The 19030-nt window shown below is 40.2% G+C and overlaps 1 protein-coding gene across 4 annotated transcripts in view; it reads left to right on the plus strand.

Moving 5' to 3' along the window:
• LOC119140878 (polycomb group RING finger protein 3-like) overlaps positions 1-19030 on the plus strand; it is a 119822-nt gene that overhangs the window by 59966 nt on the left and 40826 nt on the right. For 2 of the 4 annotated variants that reach the window (XM_037372531.1, XM_037372532.1), the window contains one exon: positions 14424-14464. The gene's annotated coding sequence lies outside the window, so the exon portion shown is untranslated. Of the gene's footprint in view, positions 1-12331; positions 12426-14423; positions 14465-19030 lie in introns of those variants that run through there. The other 2 variants (XM_037372530.1, XM_037372533.1) reach the window with 2 other exon arrangements.

Below are 19030 nucleotides of genomic sequence, written 5' to 3' on the forward strand. Positions count from 1 at the left end.
GTTGTATGTTCCTTCAGTATAGTTTACAACAATGTGTAAGGTTGCTGTCATACATTTAATGTGATTTTCAATTTGACATCCTACCAAAATGGTGTCTTGTTTGGTTTATTTCAAAGACAGAATTTGTCAATTGTCACTTTAATTTTTAACAATCCATTCCTGCCTGTGGAAGGTCATGTTATTGTGTAGTACTACTGCAGATAAATTTAGACCAGGTATAGGCACGTCAAGAAATGTGTATGCATCACCCTATGGCCACCCTGTTGTATACACACAAATTCCAAATTTCACATTTGACAATAGTAAAATCAACAATAGTTCTACACCATGATTACCCCAAAGGCAAAATGTGAATACAGGTTGTATAAAAGTGAAATTGTACCAGCAATCTAGTTCTAGTATCTTATAGCAAGATTTCTCATTGTTTCTTAGTTTAGAAAAATCAGTAAATTATATTTTAATTTTGGTGGGGTTTTCATAGGTAGATCCACTGATTGCCCAACATTCGATTTTTATTTTTTCCCCTGGTGTGGCTTGAAGTGATGGTGTTTGATTAATGCCATTACTATTGTGAAATACTCCAATTCCCTTTTTGTATAGTGTCTCCCATCTCCATTCATCCTTTTAGATATGCTTCATTTCCATGTATAATCAGAGTAGCAAGGTTCAAGTTTGCCTTATATTTTGGTGAGATCCCAACACTTCCATTATAATTTAGTAGTGCATGGTCCCAAAAATTTTGTGTTTGAATTGGAAGGATTAGATTTGTTCTGTTTAAGAGGAGAAATGAAACTGTGTTGGAAGTATACTTCCATTGTTGTTGTTGCCATCGATTCATTTTCTCTTGCAAGAGGAAAGAAAGAAAGGTCTCGGTGGGTGTTGTGGTTTAATTCCAGCCAGCAACTAAGCACCACGCAGCTGCTTGCTCACTCCCCCCCACCTGTGTTACCGAAAACTCGGAATGAAGAACTTATCGACACCAATGTGATGTAGATAAGCAGACACTTCTTTATTGACAGCCGGGTGCGTGAGCGAGTCCTCTCACGATCAATGCACACCAAGTCTCAAAATCAGACACCATATATAGAACTTATTCATACATATTCTTTTAATATACATACATTGCTGACGGCGAGGGAAGTCAAGCAGGCAAACTCAATGTGAGTGATAAAGCAAGCTTCGATTTATTACGGCGCGATTATGTCTTATATACAGTTCCAGTTAATTATGCCTACTAGTCATCTGCTGATTGGCTAAGCTCTAAAGGGTTACATTTTCATACGTCCTCCTACTTGCGGTTTCTGCGGTTAGCTAGCTACATATTTTTTTTCCTCTCTTGTCTACGCGAATTCCTCAAAGTTATTTACAACATTAGGCACAAGGTCAGTGTTTTTCTCAGCTTCCTTATCAGCATGCCTCAGCATAGCTGCAAGGCCTGCTTCAGCTAACTTACGCTAACTTTGTTTCACAAAGATCTTTAAGGGAGTCATGGCCATGATCACGCAGCCATTCTGCAACAATACATAATTGTCGCGACAGAGGGAAGACACAGTCACTCAATATGAGTGAGCAGCAGACTTCGTTTATTGTGCCTTACAGTCACCTTTTATGCCTTGTTATAATTAGCTCATACATATTACAAAAGTTAAGCTCATTATTGGTTAGTTGCCTAAATACCAAGCCCGCCCCTAGTTTCTCTTCTGTAGTTATCTGTTCCCACCTGCAACATTCTTTTCCCACCGCGATCTTCCTGTTACTGTGTAACAAGAACAGCCAAGGACAGTGTATTTTTGCTTTACTTCAGATAAGCTGAGAGCGATGTGCATTTTTGTCCAGCCAGCTGGACTATGTCTATGTAACCCTTTTCAGCTAGCCAGTTATCCACAATTCCCCCGTTTTTATTTTGGGCGACATAGGCTTGGTTGACCATTTTCAATAACAGCGTTTTAACACAGGAAAATACACAGCCAACTTATAAAATCTCAGTTCAGAAGTATAATTCCTGAAATACTTGAAAAATAAAGTTAGCTTGAAGCTTTAATTTAGATGTTCTTTCTGTTCCAGTGATATAAAAAGTTAAAAAAATTCAAAGGTAATTTTAAAGTTCTGAACATGGACTAATGCAAGCTCAAAACCCAAAAAGAAACCAAACTGATGTTTGACTAGGAATATTTGCAAATATTTTAGTGGAAAATCCCTGACCATTAACAATTTTCTGTCCAAATAACAACTGCCCTTATGCAACCGACCAGTCCATACATTTTCTGAAGAATACCTCATTGATATCAAAGAATTAACAAAGGGAAAAAATTAGTTCTAAGCTATATACATTCATAAGTGGATTTTTCAATAGTTACATACAGATTTACACACTAAGCCATAATGGCTTGTAGGTGATACACACAAGAGTACGTTGCTTATCTGTCTGAATGTCTATGCTAAATTTGACAACTATGCCACAAGCCAAGCCTACATGGGTGCTGTATGTTATGCACGTTCCTTAACAAACAGAAGTATAATAGACAAATTCCCAAGATCTAGTCCCCAACCTAATTATATTATTTTGTAGCCAATTAAGGAAAATAACACAAATGTGCATATCTACATGTGCACACACCTTTTAGTTCAGAACCAATCTGTGATATAAGGCCTTAGCCTTATGGCATCATCGAATCTTAACGAGTACAGTAATTAAAAATGCAGTCTTACTGTAAGTGCGATTTACGCTGACATTCCCTCAAATGCTACACGTGAGTATTTCTCACTCAACTGCCTCAAGGTAAAATAGTAGTATTTGTTAATATGTATCAAAAAATCATTAATTCTCTACAATAGCAGTTGACTTCCATAACACTATGTAAGCAAAAGAGGCTTAAGATGGGTTTTCTGAATACTAACAATTTATTTTAGACTGTCTAAACTCAGGGCTTGAAAGATTTCACTCTGCCAGACGTAGAAACACTGTTGCACTCCAGTTGTGATATCCCTTTTCCCAAGTTGTCACATGCACATCTCGCTCAAGCAACATTGTTGTCAAAGTTTCTCTCTGCTACATAAAAGCATATTGCACTTGCAGATATAAAAGACAGCAGCCTTACTTAGATTATTACCTTATTACCTCATAACTCTTAGTATACCTTGTATCTCTGATTTCATCACTTCAAAAATTCACCAGAAGCAGATAAAACCACAGCCTCAGACTAAACTACACCTTAACTGCTGATTCAAATAAAGGCATTCTCTTCAGATATGCCTAATGCTCACAAATAATTTTGGCTGGTTTTGATCAAAAAACTATTATTACAATAATGATCAAAAATAATAATCCCGTTTGCAAAATGCCTTTAAGCCAGCCTCCTAGTCCCAACCAATTTCCACATTCAGAATACAGCATAAATACAGAATACAGAATAAATTATCTCCATCAAGGCAAAAAGGCTTCTCTTTAAGCACAGAGATGTTTGCTAGTTCAAGGCAGAAACCCATTTCTTGTAGGGGACATCTGAAGCACTTTTTTTTTTTTTTTTTTTTTTTTTTTGTGTGTTTGTAATCAAGTCCGTATTTTTCCGTGAGAAGCTTAAGCTGTTCCTCTTGTTTCAGGAGTGTTTCCAACTCTGATTTGTCGAATAGGTCCGTATTTCCCAAACATATCCTACATTTCCTCCGCTGTGATTTCATACGGCAGGTTCCGAATATAAAGGATCCGATTGACCTCTGGGGGCAGCCGGATGTCAGCTCGCTTGGCCGCTTGCATCGCCATGGCGCCGATCGGAGGGGGGGGGTGTGGGGGGGTGCCGCCTTGGAGAGAAACCGCGGCCGGGAAGGGGCCTGCCGGGCTGCGCGCCGCCGCTCGCCGCTGCCGCGGGGGACCCGGACGCTATCCCATACGCTAATAACCCGGGTAATGCCTTTTTACAATCTATGTCCCGAACGCTCCGCTTTTCTAAAAAGCATATGAGCGAATCGTACGTCGCTTGTCTCTCCATACCTTCGTCAGCGCTGTTGCAGCCTTTGCGAGACTTCGGGGACGCGTGGCCGGCGGGACCCTCTGTAGGTGCTCCCGGGCGCGGGGACTGTGCCCTTCCGCCTCCTGCGCTGCTTTCAGGACCGGTACCCGAATCTCCGTCGAACCGTGGCTCGCAGGTTCAGCCCTCTCTAGGGTCCCTGTTCGGGCGCCATTTGTCGTGACGGAGGGAAGACACAGTCGCTCAATATGAGTGATCAGCAGACTTCGTTTATTGTCCCTTACAGTCACCTTTTATGCCTTCTTATAATTAGCTCATACATATTACAAAAGTTAAGCTCATTATTGGTTAGTTGCCTAAATACCAAGCCCGCCCCTAGTTTCTCTTCTGTAGTTATCTGTTCCCACCTGCAACATTCTTTTCCCACCGCGATCTTCCTGTTACTGTGTAACAAGGACAGCCAAAGACAGTGTATTTTGCTTTACTTCAGATAAGCTGAGAGCGATGTGCATTTTTGTTCAGCCAGCTGGACTATGGCTATGTGACCCTTTTCAGCTAGCCAGTTATCCACAGTGGATGACAGGTAGACCAGAAGCGAGCAGCGTGCCTGAGCTGGTCCGAGGGATTGGAATGCGAGCTTAACATTAGCCTTGAACAGATACCTGTGTATCCTTGAAGAGCCTGGGAAACTCCTGAGAAAAGCTGAGCCAACAAGATAAGGAACTGCCAGATGCACAAGTAGAAGTGTATCAAAGATGTAGCAAAGAAAAGGTCATCCAATCATGAACTGGTGGTCTGTGAGTGAACCAATCATGTATAGGCACCTGTTCTTAAGAAATATATAAAAAGGCTTGTTAGAACAATAAATGGGGGCCTTTGACCTTTTGGCTTTTGTGCACAATCCTTTGTGTATTGTGTCCGTCTCAACAGCAACATGTGCCCTCATGACAAAGGCAGTCAACTGATGTGAATAAGCTCTAAATAATATGGTCAAGTTTGTATTCATAAACCAATATTCATTTTAATGCATAAATAAGCTTGTAATTGTATAGCGACAAAGGGGTTAAAATGTTTGAAAGATCATATAGACTGTTCTGGCAAGAAAGTTGCAAATCTCTGAAAGGGGAGCTGTCCTCCTTATCTGCAAAGCAAGCTGCCCTACCAAGGAGATAACGGGACAGCAGGATGGCCTTGAGTAAAATTACAAGGAGTATTGTAAAAACCCTGGGAAAGATTTCTACAAGTCTGCCAACTCATCACTTTTGAGAACTAAGGTGAAAAGTACACCATGAGGAAGACCTACGGCCTTCCTCCCATAGACCACTGCCCACATTCTAAAGACCCCGGCCCACAATTTTTGGAAGAATCTGCGCAAGCGTGAAAGACTGATAAGCTAATTAGCATACGAAGCGAGGGTAGGCGGGTTCAGGTGATGAATATGTATAGGCGTTAATGGAATATTCATTGTTTCATTATATAAATATAAGATAATCTGCCCCTCTGGGTGTGTACGATTGGTGGAAGGATCCCCCGTACACCCGGCGCCGACAATAAAGAATACTTAATCACTAAGAAATTCTGAAGACGTTCTTTGAAACAATCTATATACTGGACTGTATTAGCAAGAATGTAGATGTCCAGTCCACAGAAATGATTCTTGCAGTCCATCTGGCACTTGTGAGACTGCACCTGGAGTACTGTGTCCAATTTTGGGTTCCCCATTACAAAATGATGTTGACACACTGAAGCAAGTCCAACAGACCTGCTAAGACGGTAGTCAAACATTGGAACAGATTGCACAGAGAGGTTATATACTCAGAAATCAACTGGTCACAGCCTTGAGTAAACTGCCCTAACCTTGAAATCAGCCTTGCTTTGAACAGGGGGTTGGACCAGATGACCTCCAGAGGTCTCTTCTGATCTAAATTATTATATGATTCCTTGACACAGGTTCCTCAGTTACAGCCAGACTGTGAAACTCAGGAAGAAGAAATCTTGAAAACTTAGTTGGGTTTTTTGGGAGTAATTAAGAAGAGAGGGAAGAAACTACTAACAATTATGCTGATGCTTTAGTAGTGTTAAGAGAATGCTTTAGTAGTGTAAACACGAGAAGGATAACAAGAAATTTGCCTTTACTTGGGAAGGTATACAATACACCTTTAACAGGCTCCCACAAGGGTATAAACACTCACCCACAATTGCTCAAACTGTGTTTGCTGAATTTTACAGTCTCACTTCCTCAGAATGTGAAACTGTACGAAAATATAGATGATATTCTAATCGGAGGAGATTCCTCTGAAGGGGCAGGGGAAGCAGCAACAGCAGTATGGCAACGACCAAATAAAGCAGAAATTGAGATCCCACCTGAAAAATGTCAGGGACTGTCATGGTTTTCGTGGGGATGGAGTTAATTTTTTTCTTAGTAGCCAGTGCAGTGCTGTGTTTTGGCTATGATGTGAGAACAGTGTTGATAACCACACTGATGTTTGTAGTTGTTGCTGGGTAATGTTTATACTAAGTCAAGGACTTTTACATTTCTTGGGCCTTGCCAGCCAGAGGGCTGGAGGGGCACAAGAGAGTGGGAGGGGACACAGCCAGGACAGCTGACCTGAACCAGCCAAAGAGGTATTCCATACCACGGGATGTCATGCTTGGTATATAAACTTGGAGGGTTAGCTGGGGTAATCGGTGCTCAGGGACTGGCTGAGCATTGGTCAGCGGGTGGTGAGCAGTTGTACTGTGCATCACTTGTTTTCCTTTCTCCCTTTTCCTTTGGATTTCATGCTTTTCCCCACCTTTCCATTATAACTGCTATTATTATTGTTACTATTGTTATTATTGTTGTTCTTACCTTTTTATTCTGTTTAAATTATTAAATTGTTCTTATCTCAAACCTTGAGTTTTACATTCCTTTCCAATTCTCTTACCCACCCTGCCAGGTGTTATAGATTTGCTAATAAGTTAAGATTGATTGATTTTATTTGATTATTTGATTTTATAAAATTATTTTATAAAATTGAAATATAGAAGGATAAGAAATATTTTAATGAAACTTATAGTTGCACAGTAAAAGCTACTATGAGATCTTCTGTACATCCCGTACCAAGGCCAGAAGAATGGGCTAGAACCATTGCTAAAATTTAGGTAATAACTTTAGGGTTTGAAAGGTTTCTTTGTATTTGACCAGTCTTCTGTATGTAGAAGGTGCATTGAAATGTCAGAATATAAGATTAATGGAAACCGGGGAGAGTCGACTGGAACAGCTTGTAGTTACCTGCCAAGAAACCGTGAACTTTAGTAAAAGGTAATTCCGGCAGGGGGAGATGGCGACCACCGACTCATATACCACCTACCCAAATCGTACCCCAGACCCATTCCTAGACCTTTCTAAGCTCTACTGCGCAGAATCGGATATAGGAGGAGAGTATGTTAATGATTTACAAAAAATATTATGATTATGTGTGGATAACTGGCTAGCTGAAAAAGGTCACATAGACATAGTCCAGCTGGCTGGACAAAAATGCACATCGCTCTCAGCTTATCTGAAGTAAAGCAAAAATACACTGTCCTTGGCTGTTCTTGTTACACAGTAACAGGAAGATCGCGGTGGGAAAAGAATGTTGCAGGTGGGAACAGATAACTACAGAAGAGAAACTAGGGGCGGGCTTGGTATTTAGGCAACTAACCAATAATGAGCTTAACTTTTGTAATATGTATGAGCTAATTATAAGAAGGCATAAAAGGTGACTGTAAGAGACAATAAACGAAGTCTGCTGATCACTCATATTGAGCGACTGTGTCTTCCCTCCGTCGCGACAAATGGCGCCCGAACAGGGACCCTAGAGAGGGCTGAACCTGCGAGCCACGGTTCGACGGAGATTCGGGTACCGGTCCTGAAAGCAGCGCAGGAGGCGGAAGGGCACAGTCCCCGCGCCCGGGAGCACCTACAGAGGGTCCCGCCGGCCACGCGTCGCCGAAGTCTCGCAAAGGCTGCAACAGCGCTGACGAAGGTATGGAGAGACAAGCGACGTACGATTCGCTCATATGCTTTTTAGAAAAGCGGAGCGTTCGGGACATAGATTGTAAAAAGGAATTACTCGGGTTATTAGCGTATGGGATAGCATCCGGGACCCCCGCGGCAGCGGCGAGCGGCGGCGCGGCCCGGCAGGCCCCTTCCCGGCCGCGGTTTCTCTCCAAGGCGGCACCCCCCCCACACCCCCCCCTCCGATCGGCGCCATGGCGATGCAAGCGGCCAAGCGAGCTGACATCCGGCTGCCCCCAGAGGTCAATCGGACCCTTTATATTCGGAACCTGCCGTATAAAATCACAGCGGAGGAAATGTATGATATGTTTGGGAAATACGGACCTATTCGACAACTCAGAGTTGGAAACACTCCTGAAACAAGAGGAACAGCTTAAGCTCCTCAAGGAAAAATACGGAATTCATTACAAACCCACCAAAAAAAAAAAAAAAAAAAAGTGCTTCAGATGTCCCCTACAAGAAATGGGTTTCTGCCTTGAACTAGCAAACATCTCTGTGCTTAAAGAGAAGCCTTTTTGCCTTGATGGAGATAATTTATTCTGTATTCTGTATTTATGCTGTATTCTGAATGTGGAAATTGGTTGGGACTAGGAGGCTGGCTTAAAGGCATTTTGCAAACGGGATTATTATTTTTGATCATTATTGTAATAATAGTTTTTTGATCAAAACCAGCCAAAATTATTTGTGAGCATTAGGCATATCTGAAGAGAATGCCTTTATTTGAATCAGCAGTTAAGGTGTAGTTTAGTCTGAGGCTGTGGTTTTATCTGCTTCTGGTGAATTTTTGAAGTGATGAAATCAGAGATACAAGGTATACTAAGAGTTATGAGGTAATAAGGTAATAATCTAAGTAAGGCTGCTGTCTTTTATATCTGCAAGTGCAATATGCTTTTATGTAGCAGAGAGAAACTTTGACAACAATGTTGCTTGAGCGAGATGTGCATGTGACAACTTGGGAAAAGGGATATCACAACTGGAGTGCAACAGTGTTTCTACGTCTGGCAGAGTGAAATCTTTCAAGCCCTGAGTTTAGACAGTCTAAAATAAATTGTTAGTATTCAGAAAACCCATCTTAAGCCTCTTTTGCTTACATAGTGTTATGGAAGTCAACTGCTATTGTAGAGAATTAATGATTTTTCGATACATATTAACAAATACTACTATTTTACCTTGAGGCAGTTGAGTGAGAAATACTCACGTGTAGCATTTGAGGGAATGTCAGCATAAATCGCACTTACAGTAAGACTGCATTTTTAATTACTGTACTCGTTAAGATTCGATGATGCCATAAGGCTAAGGCCTTTTATCACAGATTGGTTCTGAACTAAAAGGTGTGTGCACATGTAGATATGCACATTTGTGTTATTTTCCTTAATTGGCTACAAAATAATATAATTAGGTTGGGGACTAGATCTTGGGAATTTACCTATTATACTTCTGTTTGTTAAGGAACGTGCATAACACAGCACCCATGTAGGCTTGGCTTGTGGCATAGTTGTCAAATTTAGCATAGACATTCAGACAGATAAGCAACGTACTCTTCTTGTGTGTATCACCTACAAGCCATTATGGCTTAGTGTGTAAATCTGTATGTAACTATTGAAAAATCCACTTATGAATGTATATAGCTTAGAACTAATTTTTTCCCTTTGTTAATTCTTTGATATCAATGAGGTATTCTTCAGAAAATGTATGGACTGGTCGGTTGCATAAGGGCAGTTGTTATTTGGACAGAAAATTGTTAATGGTCAGGGATTTTCCACTAAAATATTTGCAAATATTCCTAGTCAAACATCAGTTTGGTTTCTTTTTGGGTTTTGAGCTTGCATTAGTCCATGTTCAGAACTTTAAAATTACCTTTGAATTTTTTTAACTTTTTATATCACTGGAACAGAAAGAACATCTAAATTAATGCTTCAAGCTAACTTTATTTTTCAAGTATTTCAGGAATTATACTTCTGAACTGAGATTTTATAAGTTGGCTGTGTATTTTCCTGTGTTAAAACGCTGTTATTGAAAATGGTCAACCAAGCCTATGTCGCCCAAAATAAAAACGGGGGAATTGTGGATAACTGGCTAGCTGAAAAGGGTCACATAGACATAGTCCAGCTATAGGACAAAAATGCACATCGCTCTCAGCTTATCTGAAGTAAAGCAAAATACACTGTCTTTGGCTGTCCTTGTTACACAGTAACAGGAAGATCGCGGTGGGAAAAGAATGTTGCAGATGGGAACAGATAACTACAGAAGAGAAACTAGGGGCGGGCTTGGTATTTAGGCAACTAACCAATAATGAGCTTAACTTTTGTAATATGTATGAGCTAATTATAAGAAGGCATAAAAGGTGACTGTAAGGTACAATAAACGAAGTCTGCTGATCACTCATATTGAGCGACTGTGTCTTCCCTCCGTCGCGACAATCCACCAGGACCACCCCCTTCTCTTCCCCTTCCTTTTCTGCAGAGCTACTTCCTAGCCAGTCAGTGCCCAGCCTGTCCTGTTGCATGGGGTTATTCTGTTCCAGGTACAGTACTTTGCATTTGCTTTTGTTAAACTTAATGGCAGATCATTTCTCCAGCCTATCAGTTCCCTCTAAATAGCAACCCTACCCTCCAGTCACATTGACTACTCTCCCCAATTTGGTGTCATCACAGAAGCCACCTTTGTAGCCCCCCTGCTACCAAAACCTTGTTACTCAAATGCAATTACAGGCTGTCAATTGGACTTTCTGCCACTGATCACAAACCTTTGATCTTGGTGGTCCAGTCAACGTTCTAATCCACACCTTACCAATTTGGCTGCAAGGATACTATGAGAGATCATTTCAAAGGCCTTGCTAAAGTCAAGGTAAGCAATATTTGCTGCTTTCCCCTTGTCCACACAACCCATCATGTCATTGTAGAAAGCTATCAGGTTGGTCAAGCACACATTGCCTTTGGTAAATCCATGCTGGCTGTTCCCAATCACCTTCTTGTCCTTAATGTACCTGGAGATGGCTTCCAGGAAGATTTGCTACATAACCTTCTCAGGGACTGAGGTGAGGCTAACTGACCTGTAGTTCCCTGGATCCTCCTTATTGTCCTTCCTGAAGATGGGTGTGACCTTTGCATTTTTCCAGTCATCAGGAATCAGTCCAATTGCCATGACCTTTCAAAGATGGTAGATTGTCACCCCAAAACAATATGGGACAGCTCCCTCAGTGCTCTTCAATACATCCCAGCTGTTTCTATGGGCTTATGTGTGTGTCCAATTTAAGTGCTCCCTAATTCTTTCTTCCCCTACTGTGGGTAATGCTTTACTCCCCTAGATTCTGCCACTAAGCTAAGGGACCTGGGAGGCCTGAGGGAAGACCTTCCCTGTGAAAACTGATTAAAAAAAAAAGGCACTGAGTGCCTGTATTTGGAGCCTTGCAGAAGTCATTGTATTCAAGGAGTTAGTGATCTTGAGCAGGCTGTGTTTGCTCTATTGGGCCTTGTACTTAAGGCTTGAAAAGCCCATAGGTTAGCATGAGTAGCTGCTGTAAGGGAATCTGGAATGCCCTGTGCCAGCCTGTGCTGTGTGCTGGTGGATGTTATCATAGAGATAACATTCCAACTTGTCAGGAAAAATATATAATTCTGTTCGTTACACAAAATAAAAAGCACCATGGCATGGGAGGGAGCAGGAACCACTCTATGGACAAGATCTGCACAGCATGCTGTGGGAAAATCCATCCAGGGTCTGTCCAATACTGCATGAAAGCAGGGTTCTCAGCATCTGAAGGGATATAAGGTTTACTCACTATCAAAATTCCTATTTTTATTCTATCTTATTAAAACAGCTATTTTATTATTCCCTTTGTTGTCAGGCCTTTCTTATTGAGATCAGATTGTAGGTATTTCCTTCCACTTGATGAAAATTAATTCATTAACCTGTTTACCCGCTCTATGAAGTTTGTGGCACCCTCTTGCTCATAGTTTCTCGCATATGGGAAAAATTATTTGAGTACCACTCAGATGTGAGCATTTGAGAAATGGCTGTTAAAATGAAAAATCTAATGCTTTCACAAATAGCTTAACTTTCTCATAGAGAAAGTATGCATGCTTCTAATCATAACTTCACTTATTAAAGCAAATGTATATATTGAACTATTTCTTTCTATTCAACAATAAATGTGTTTCTAGCTAGTTTATTTTATTAAACATAGCAGGAAGAATTTTTTCAAAGCTTTGAATATTTTAAAACTTTATTTTTAGGAAAAATCCTTTTAATTTTGAGACATTTTATTAATTCCAGAAAAGCTTCCTTGTTCCAAGAAAGTTTGAACTTATTGTTCTCCTTTTAGGTGGCTGGAGTGAGTGAGGGTCTCAACATCAGTAGTTGGAGGGGCCATGGATCTAAGGAGCATGTGTCTGGAGTGCCAGCTATTGGGGTGATGGGTAAGAGTGAATATGGGGCCAGAAATTGGAGTCAGACAGGGCGTGTATGGACCCCTGGGCCTGTGGTGGCCAGCAACTAGAGTGAGTGGGAGTCTCAGTGCCAGCAACTGGAGCGGGTGAGGGTCTTGGCATCAGCATAAGGGGAGGCATTTGACAATCCCTTTTAGAAAACATCTTAATTGATCATAAGCTTGTGTTGTGATGTGTTTTCACAATGCTCTGGTGATAAACCTGTAATTCAGTTTCTTCAACCACAATATAAATTAGGAAATTTTTTTGCTTAAGGAATGTATTCTGTTGCAGCAGATGCATCTTCAAGTCCATTCACCTCTATAGCTAAGGGATTTTCTATTCTCTGTGTGAAGTTTTTTGTGGTTGGCACCAACACAAAGGCATTTAATGCCACTCTACTTTGTTTTCAGTGTGGCAATGTTTAACATCTCTTTGAATTTTCTCTGAATGTGGTAAAAAAAAATGTACCTGAAGGAGGTGCTGAGAGATTGTTCAGTTGCATTGCATTCTGGTTTTGACCTATTGTTGTCATGAAGTCTCATTGTACCATAGTGTTTATCATTTCCTTAAGCAATATAAAAGCAAAATTAATTGCAGGCTATGCCTTTGATTTTGATGGAGGAAGATAAAGCAGCAGTATTCATTGTTTGTCTTTATAACAACTGGATATTTCCTATGTGAATTAACTTTAAAAAAATTGCTAAAATGTTCATGTGATTATCCTCTGTCTGAAAAGTAATGGAAAAATATTTTTTCCTTTTATGTTGGAAAATATATGAAGATTTTGGACATATGACAGATTTTGATCTGAATTTTTTTTGAAAATTTGGTGAAATGGAGAACAGATATTTTTAAATAGATTTTGAGAATAATACTGCTTGCTGTAAAACTACAAACCCAAATATTATTTTTAACAGACCAATCATTTTATTCTGTCATTCTCATTTGTGCTGATGTGGTGGGTTGACCCAAGCTAGCAGATAAGCACCACACAGCCACTTGATTACTTTCTCCCACCAGCAGGACAGAGGAGAGAATAGAAGAGCAAGGAAACTCATGTATCTGTTGAGATAAAGATAATATAATAAGCTAAGGAAAGAGAAAGATGAAAGAAAATGAAAACAAAACAAAAAAAAGATAATGCAAAGGCAATCACTCACTGCTTCCTACAAGTAGAACGATGCTCAGGCAGTCCCTGAGCAATGGTTACTTTCCCCAAAAAACCCTCCCCTCCAATTTTATTGCTGCTGCAAGATGTTATATGGAATATCCCTTTGGTCAGTTCAGGTCAACTGTTCTGGTTCTGTCCTCTCCCAACTTTTTGCACATCCCAACCTATGTGCTGTGGGGCAGAGTGAGAAATGGAGGCAGCCTTGGCACTGTGTAAGCACTGTTCAGCAATAGCTAAAGCACTGGTGTGTTATCAACGCTGTTTTGGTCACAAATCCAAAACAGCACTGTGCTGCCACAGTTCTCTTCCTCCTGAAGAAGCTCTGCTAACCCATGATGGGCTCCAAGCTGTCTGTGGATGACACTGTGTGTATTGTGATTGTCAGAGGTGGCTTTGGAGGTCCTGGGCAATCCCCATTGTGCTGGTAGTTAGCTCCATACAGGCTGCTATGAAGAAAATTAACTCCATCCCAGCCAGACCCAGTACAGCAGATAATTGATTATTTTGTTATTTTTGCCACTACATGGTATCAGGACTGCTTGAATTTTGGGCTGATTTTACTTTTCTGTGGTAAGCTTGTCCTTTCATAGAGGATGTTACATGGATGTTTCCTGAAGTTCCTTTTTCGTCTAATTCTGTCAGGCTTTCATTTTTTTTCTTTATAAAAAATGAATGTTTCTTTTTCCTTTGAGTTGTGTTGAATTAATACATGTAGGTAGTGTTAGGTGAGCTTAGTAGGTTAAGATTTCTATGTGGTGGCTGGATTTTAAGGAGTTTTGGATGCTAACTTTCAGATTATTTTTCTGTCTTTTCAGGTCTCTGGATGGCAGACTGAAAAGAAATGCAGTTTTAAGAGGTATGCCTCATGTAGCCCAAAATATTCCTGACTAGCATATATGCTAATGATAAAGCCACTCCTTTGAGGAGGGGTCTCTTTCTTGTTCTCTGTTTCTGTGAGTCTAATAAGTTTTCTTTGCTGGAATCTCTGAAAGCTTCTTCTTCAAACCTGTTTTGTTAGTGGCATAACTTTACCAAAGAGGTCTGTAATATACTGTTTACCCATCTGGTTAATAATTTTAACAAGACATTACCTTAGTAGAGAAAGTATAGCATGAATGAGGATACTTGACTGACACATGTCTACCCCCTTCCACCCACTCTTGTTTTGAATTTTCTTTAAATTGAGAGTGTACTTGTTGTGGTTTAACTCTAGCTGGTAATTAAGTACCATGCATCTGCCTGCTCACTCCCCTCTCACCCAAAGGGATGGGGAGGAGAATTGGAAAGGAATGTAAAACTCGAGGGTTGAGATAAGAACAATTTAATAATTAAAATAGAATAAAAATGAAAGAACAATAATAACAATAATGACAATAACAGTTATAATGGGGGGGGGGGGGATGATAAAATCCAAAGGGAAAGGGAGAAAGAAAACAATTGATACACAGTATAACTGCTCACCACTCACTGACCAATGCCCAGCTAGTCCCCGAGCAACAATCCTCCCCCAGCTAATCCTCCAAGTTTATATACCAAGCATGACGTCCCATGGTATGGAATACCTCTTTGGCTGGTTCAGGTCAGCTGTCCTGGCTGTGTCCCCTCCCAATTTCTTGTGCCCCTCCAGCCCTCTGGCTGGCAAGGCCCAAGAAATGGAAAAGTCCTTGACTTAGTATAAACATTACCCAGCAACAACTACAAACACCAGTGCAGTTATCAACATTGTTCTCACATTAGAGCCAAACCACAGCACTGTACTAGCTACTAAGAAGAAAATTAACTCTGTCCCAGCTGAAATGCTGAAACCAGGACAGTACTCCAATTAGTTTTGTAGTTTCCTCTACTCCATCCCTTGGTTGAATGCTTGGGCTATCAGGCACTGATATTGTTCGTAGCCTCAGTGTGGTATAACATAACATTATTTAGAACCAAATAGAAGAAATACTAGTCTCTGCTCAAACAATTATTTTGGCATATTGGCTGGATATTTAGATATGATTGGTTTTTGTTTTGATTTTCATGTTCCTTCTTTTCAGAGTTCTGCCTCTTACTCCTCTCCTGTGTTGATATGTTGTGTCTGAATAATTCAGTGCTTTACAGCTGCTTGCAAAAGCACTCTCCTAGAAATTTAATTTGCTAGTTCTTCCCTTATCAATTTCAGGATTCATTCAAGAAATTATAGGGAATATGTTCCCTTTCTTGCAATTTGGAACAAATTTTAGAAAAATAGCCTTTTTCTCATTCTCACAGAAAGCTAGGTCTCATTCAATCTTTTTAGTACTCTCATTTTTTCTATTTTTTCAAAAGAAAACTTTCCCTTCTCTTCAGAATTGAGTCAAGTCTCTGAAACTTTAGAAGGTCTATTTCTTTAAGTAGTCACAATGTGGATTTTATGTTTCTGTCTAAAGAATGGTTCCTAATGAAAAGTACTTCTTTTTTGAGTTAAAACCAGCTCTTCAGCTCATCACAGAACTGCTTGTGTCACTGGATTCTAAGCTTTGTTTGCAAGGGTCCTAAAGAGTAATCTAACCTGCAAAGGGCTGATTTCTCACATTCCATCTTTTCTGCTTTCTTTTTCAGTAACTGGGACACAAATTAATTTTAAAAAGGTATCCTCTATCAGAGAAGAGTATTATCATTTAAAAATTGTGAAATTAGAGTGGAGAGTAGCTTCCTCTCTTCCAGTAATGGATTTGAGGTTAGGGGATCATATTATGATGCTGGTTCTCACTTACTGGCTGGGTTAAGAGTAAGATGTTTCTGATCAAATGCCATTATGCAGTAGATAAAGAATTTGAGACAGTTATTTGCAGTACTTCTCAGTTTAAGACTTTCTGCTGTAGCAGATTGTTTAAACAAGTAACTGAGTAGCAGGGCTAATGAAGCTTTGTATCCTACAGATTTGTCTTGATTGACTGTGACTGATGTTTTAAACAAGTTATACTAAGATTTTTCTGTAACTCTCCACTAATTGCTACAAAACAATATTTTGGATAGAGGTTTGATGTCAGATGAAGGTTTACTGTGTTCAGTTGTGGAAAACATATTCAAAAGCTGAGGGTAAAATTGCAAATGTTCAAGTCCTGGTCCCTCCTCCTTGGCTGTTTGCTTTTATTTAAGAACATAAATATCTCTGTGATTTCTGCCTGTGAACTTGACTGCAATCATATGAAATATTCAGAAGTTCTTGGGGATGTATCTTATTGTTGTGGTTTAAACCCAGCCAGAAACTAAGTACCACGCAGCCACTTGCTCACTCCCTGCCCCCCTCACCCAGAGGGACAGGGAGGAGAATCAGAAAGGAATGTAAAACTCAAGGGTTGAGATAAGAACAATTTAATAATTGAAATAAAATAAAATAGGAGAAAAAAACCCAAAGCAATATTAATAATAACAATAACAACAATTATAATGAAAAGGAAGGAGAAGGGGAGAGGAATAAAATTCAAAGGGAAGGGATTAAAAACAAATGATGCACAATACATTTGCTCACTACCCTCTAACCAATGCCTAGCCAGTCCCCCAGCAGTGATCGGTAGACCCTGGCCAACTCCCCCCAGTTTATATACTGAGCATGACATTCTATGTCATGGAATATCCCTTTGAATAGTTCAGGTCAGCTATCCTGGCTATATCCCCTCCTAATTTCTTGTCCCCTTCCAGGCTTCTTGTTGGCAGGGCCTGAGAAACTCAGAAGTCATTGACTTAGTATAAACATTACCTAGCAACAACTAAAACCATCAGTGTGTTATCAACATTATTCTCACACCAAATGCAAGCCAGCACTGTACTAGCTACTAAGAAGAAAATTAACTCTATCCCAGCTGAAACCAGGACACTTGTATACACTGACTAGTTATATAAGCATTGTTACTGAAGCAAGACAAGCTAAAAACATCATCGGTTAATACATAGGTATGTGTTTCCCATATTAACTCCAGTGCACTCTAGTGAGTTTATAAATCAGTCTCTAATCCAGAAGACTGAATTTGGAGATGTGATTTTTTTTTTAAATTAAGAATAAGAATTTGATGCAAGAAGACTTTAGTCCAGGTGAAGCTTTGCAAAGGTAAACTTATACTCTCTTCTTGTAACTCAAAGCTACAGCTGCTTTCACCTCTAACCTTTTTCTGCTAGTTGTAAAAGCAGCAAGGTTTAAATGCTGTGATCATGCTATCTTAATTAAGTAGAGTTGATTTCTATGTAATTATAGCCAGATATTGGTTTCCTTGAGTACTCAGTGCAGCTTGAAAACAGTCCAAAGGATAAGAAATTTGTCTCTCATATCACTTGAATAGACCAATGGATGAGGTATTAATATTTGATTCCCTGCTTAATAGGGGTGAACAAATGTAATTTCATCTGTTTTGCAATTTTAAATAGACTGAACTTTACATAGGCACTTCCTATTTATTTGGAACAAAATGCATTTAAACTTGAATGCAGGTAAGAATCTGGGCACTAGGTTAATGAATTAGTCAGGAGAGATGGGATAATTTGTTCCAAATCCACCTTTTGTTTAATGATAGCCATAGGATTTAACTCAGTTACAACTGTTTTTGAGCTATTGGAAGGCATAATAAGTTGTGTTTGAATGTTACAAGCCACCTTACAACTTATGTATACTGGACACATGTATTTACTATTCAGAGGCATTTCTTCTTCCTTTTTAAATTCAAAATTAGATTGGATTACTTTCTCTAGAAAAGATTTCAAATTCACTTTTGGCTTCCTTTTGGACAATGTGCTTGCTGATTAAGAGGTAGGAAGACAGGATTTTTACAGATCCGGTTGCCTACATTCCAAAATGAGAGGTGGTGGTGGTATATGTGTGTATTACCTTCTATCCCATACATTTTTTAAAACATAGTATTGTAGAAGGTATTAAGAGGAAATCTTGGATTTGCCTAGAGAATAGGGTTAGTTAAAGCAAGATGGCTAATCTCAGTCTTCCTAATCTAAGGTTTTTTTAGACCTTGTATTAGCTTGCTATATAGTGCTGGTCTTTATCTGTAAATATCAGGTTAATTACCTGTGCAGAAAGTGTTAGTAGTCTGAGCAGAAGAATGTTACTTCAAGCTGAATTGTTGTGAGGAGGAGGAGGGAGTAGTGTGGTGGTGGTGGTGGTGGTGGAGGAGGAGGCAGTGGGGGGTGGGGTGGTGGAGGAGGGAGTGTGGGGGGTGGTGGTGGTGGAGGAGGAGGAGGGAGTTGGGGGCGGTGGTGGTTGAGGAGGAGGAGGGAGTAGTGTGGTGTTGGTGGGTGGTGGAGGAGGAGGAGGGAGTAGTGTGTGGTGGTGGTGGGTGGAGGAGGGAGGTAGTGTTGGTGGTGGGGTGAGGAGGAGGAGGAGGGAGTAGTGTGGTGGTGGAGGACGAAGTAGTGTGTGGTGGTGGGTGGTGGTGAAGGGAGGGAGTAGGGTGGTGTT

The sequence above is a fragment of the Falco rusticolus genome, chromosome W (assembly GCF_015220075.1).
Source record: "Falco rusticolus isolate bFalRus1 chromosome W, bFalRus1.pri, whole genome shotgun sequence".
Taxonomy (NCBI): Eukaryota; Metazoa; Chordata; class Aves; order Falconiformes; family Falconidae; genus Falco; species Falco rusticolus.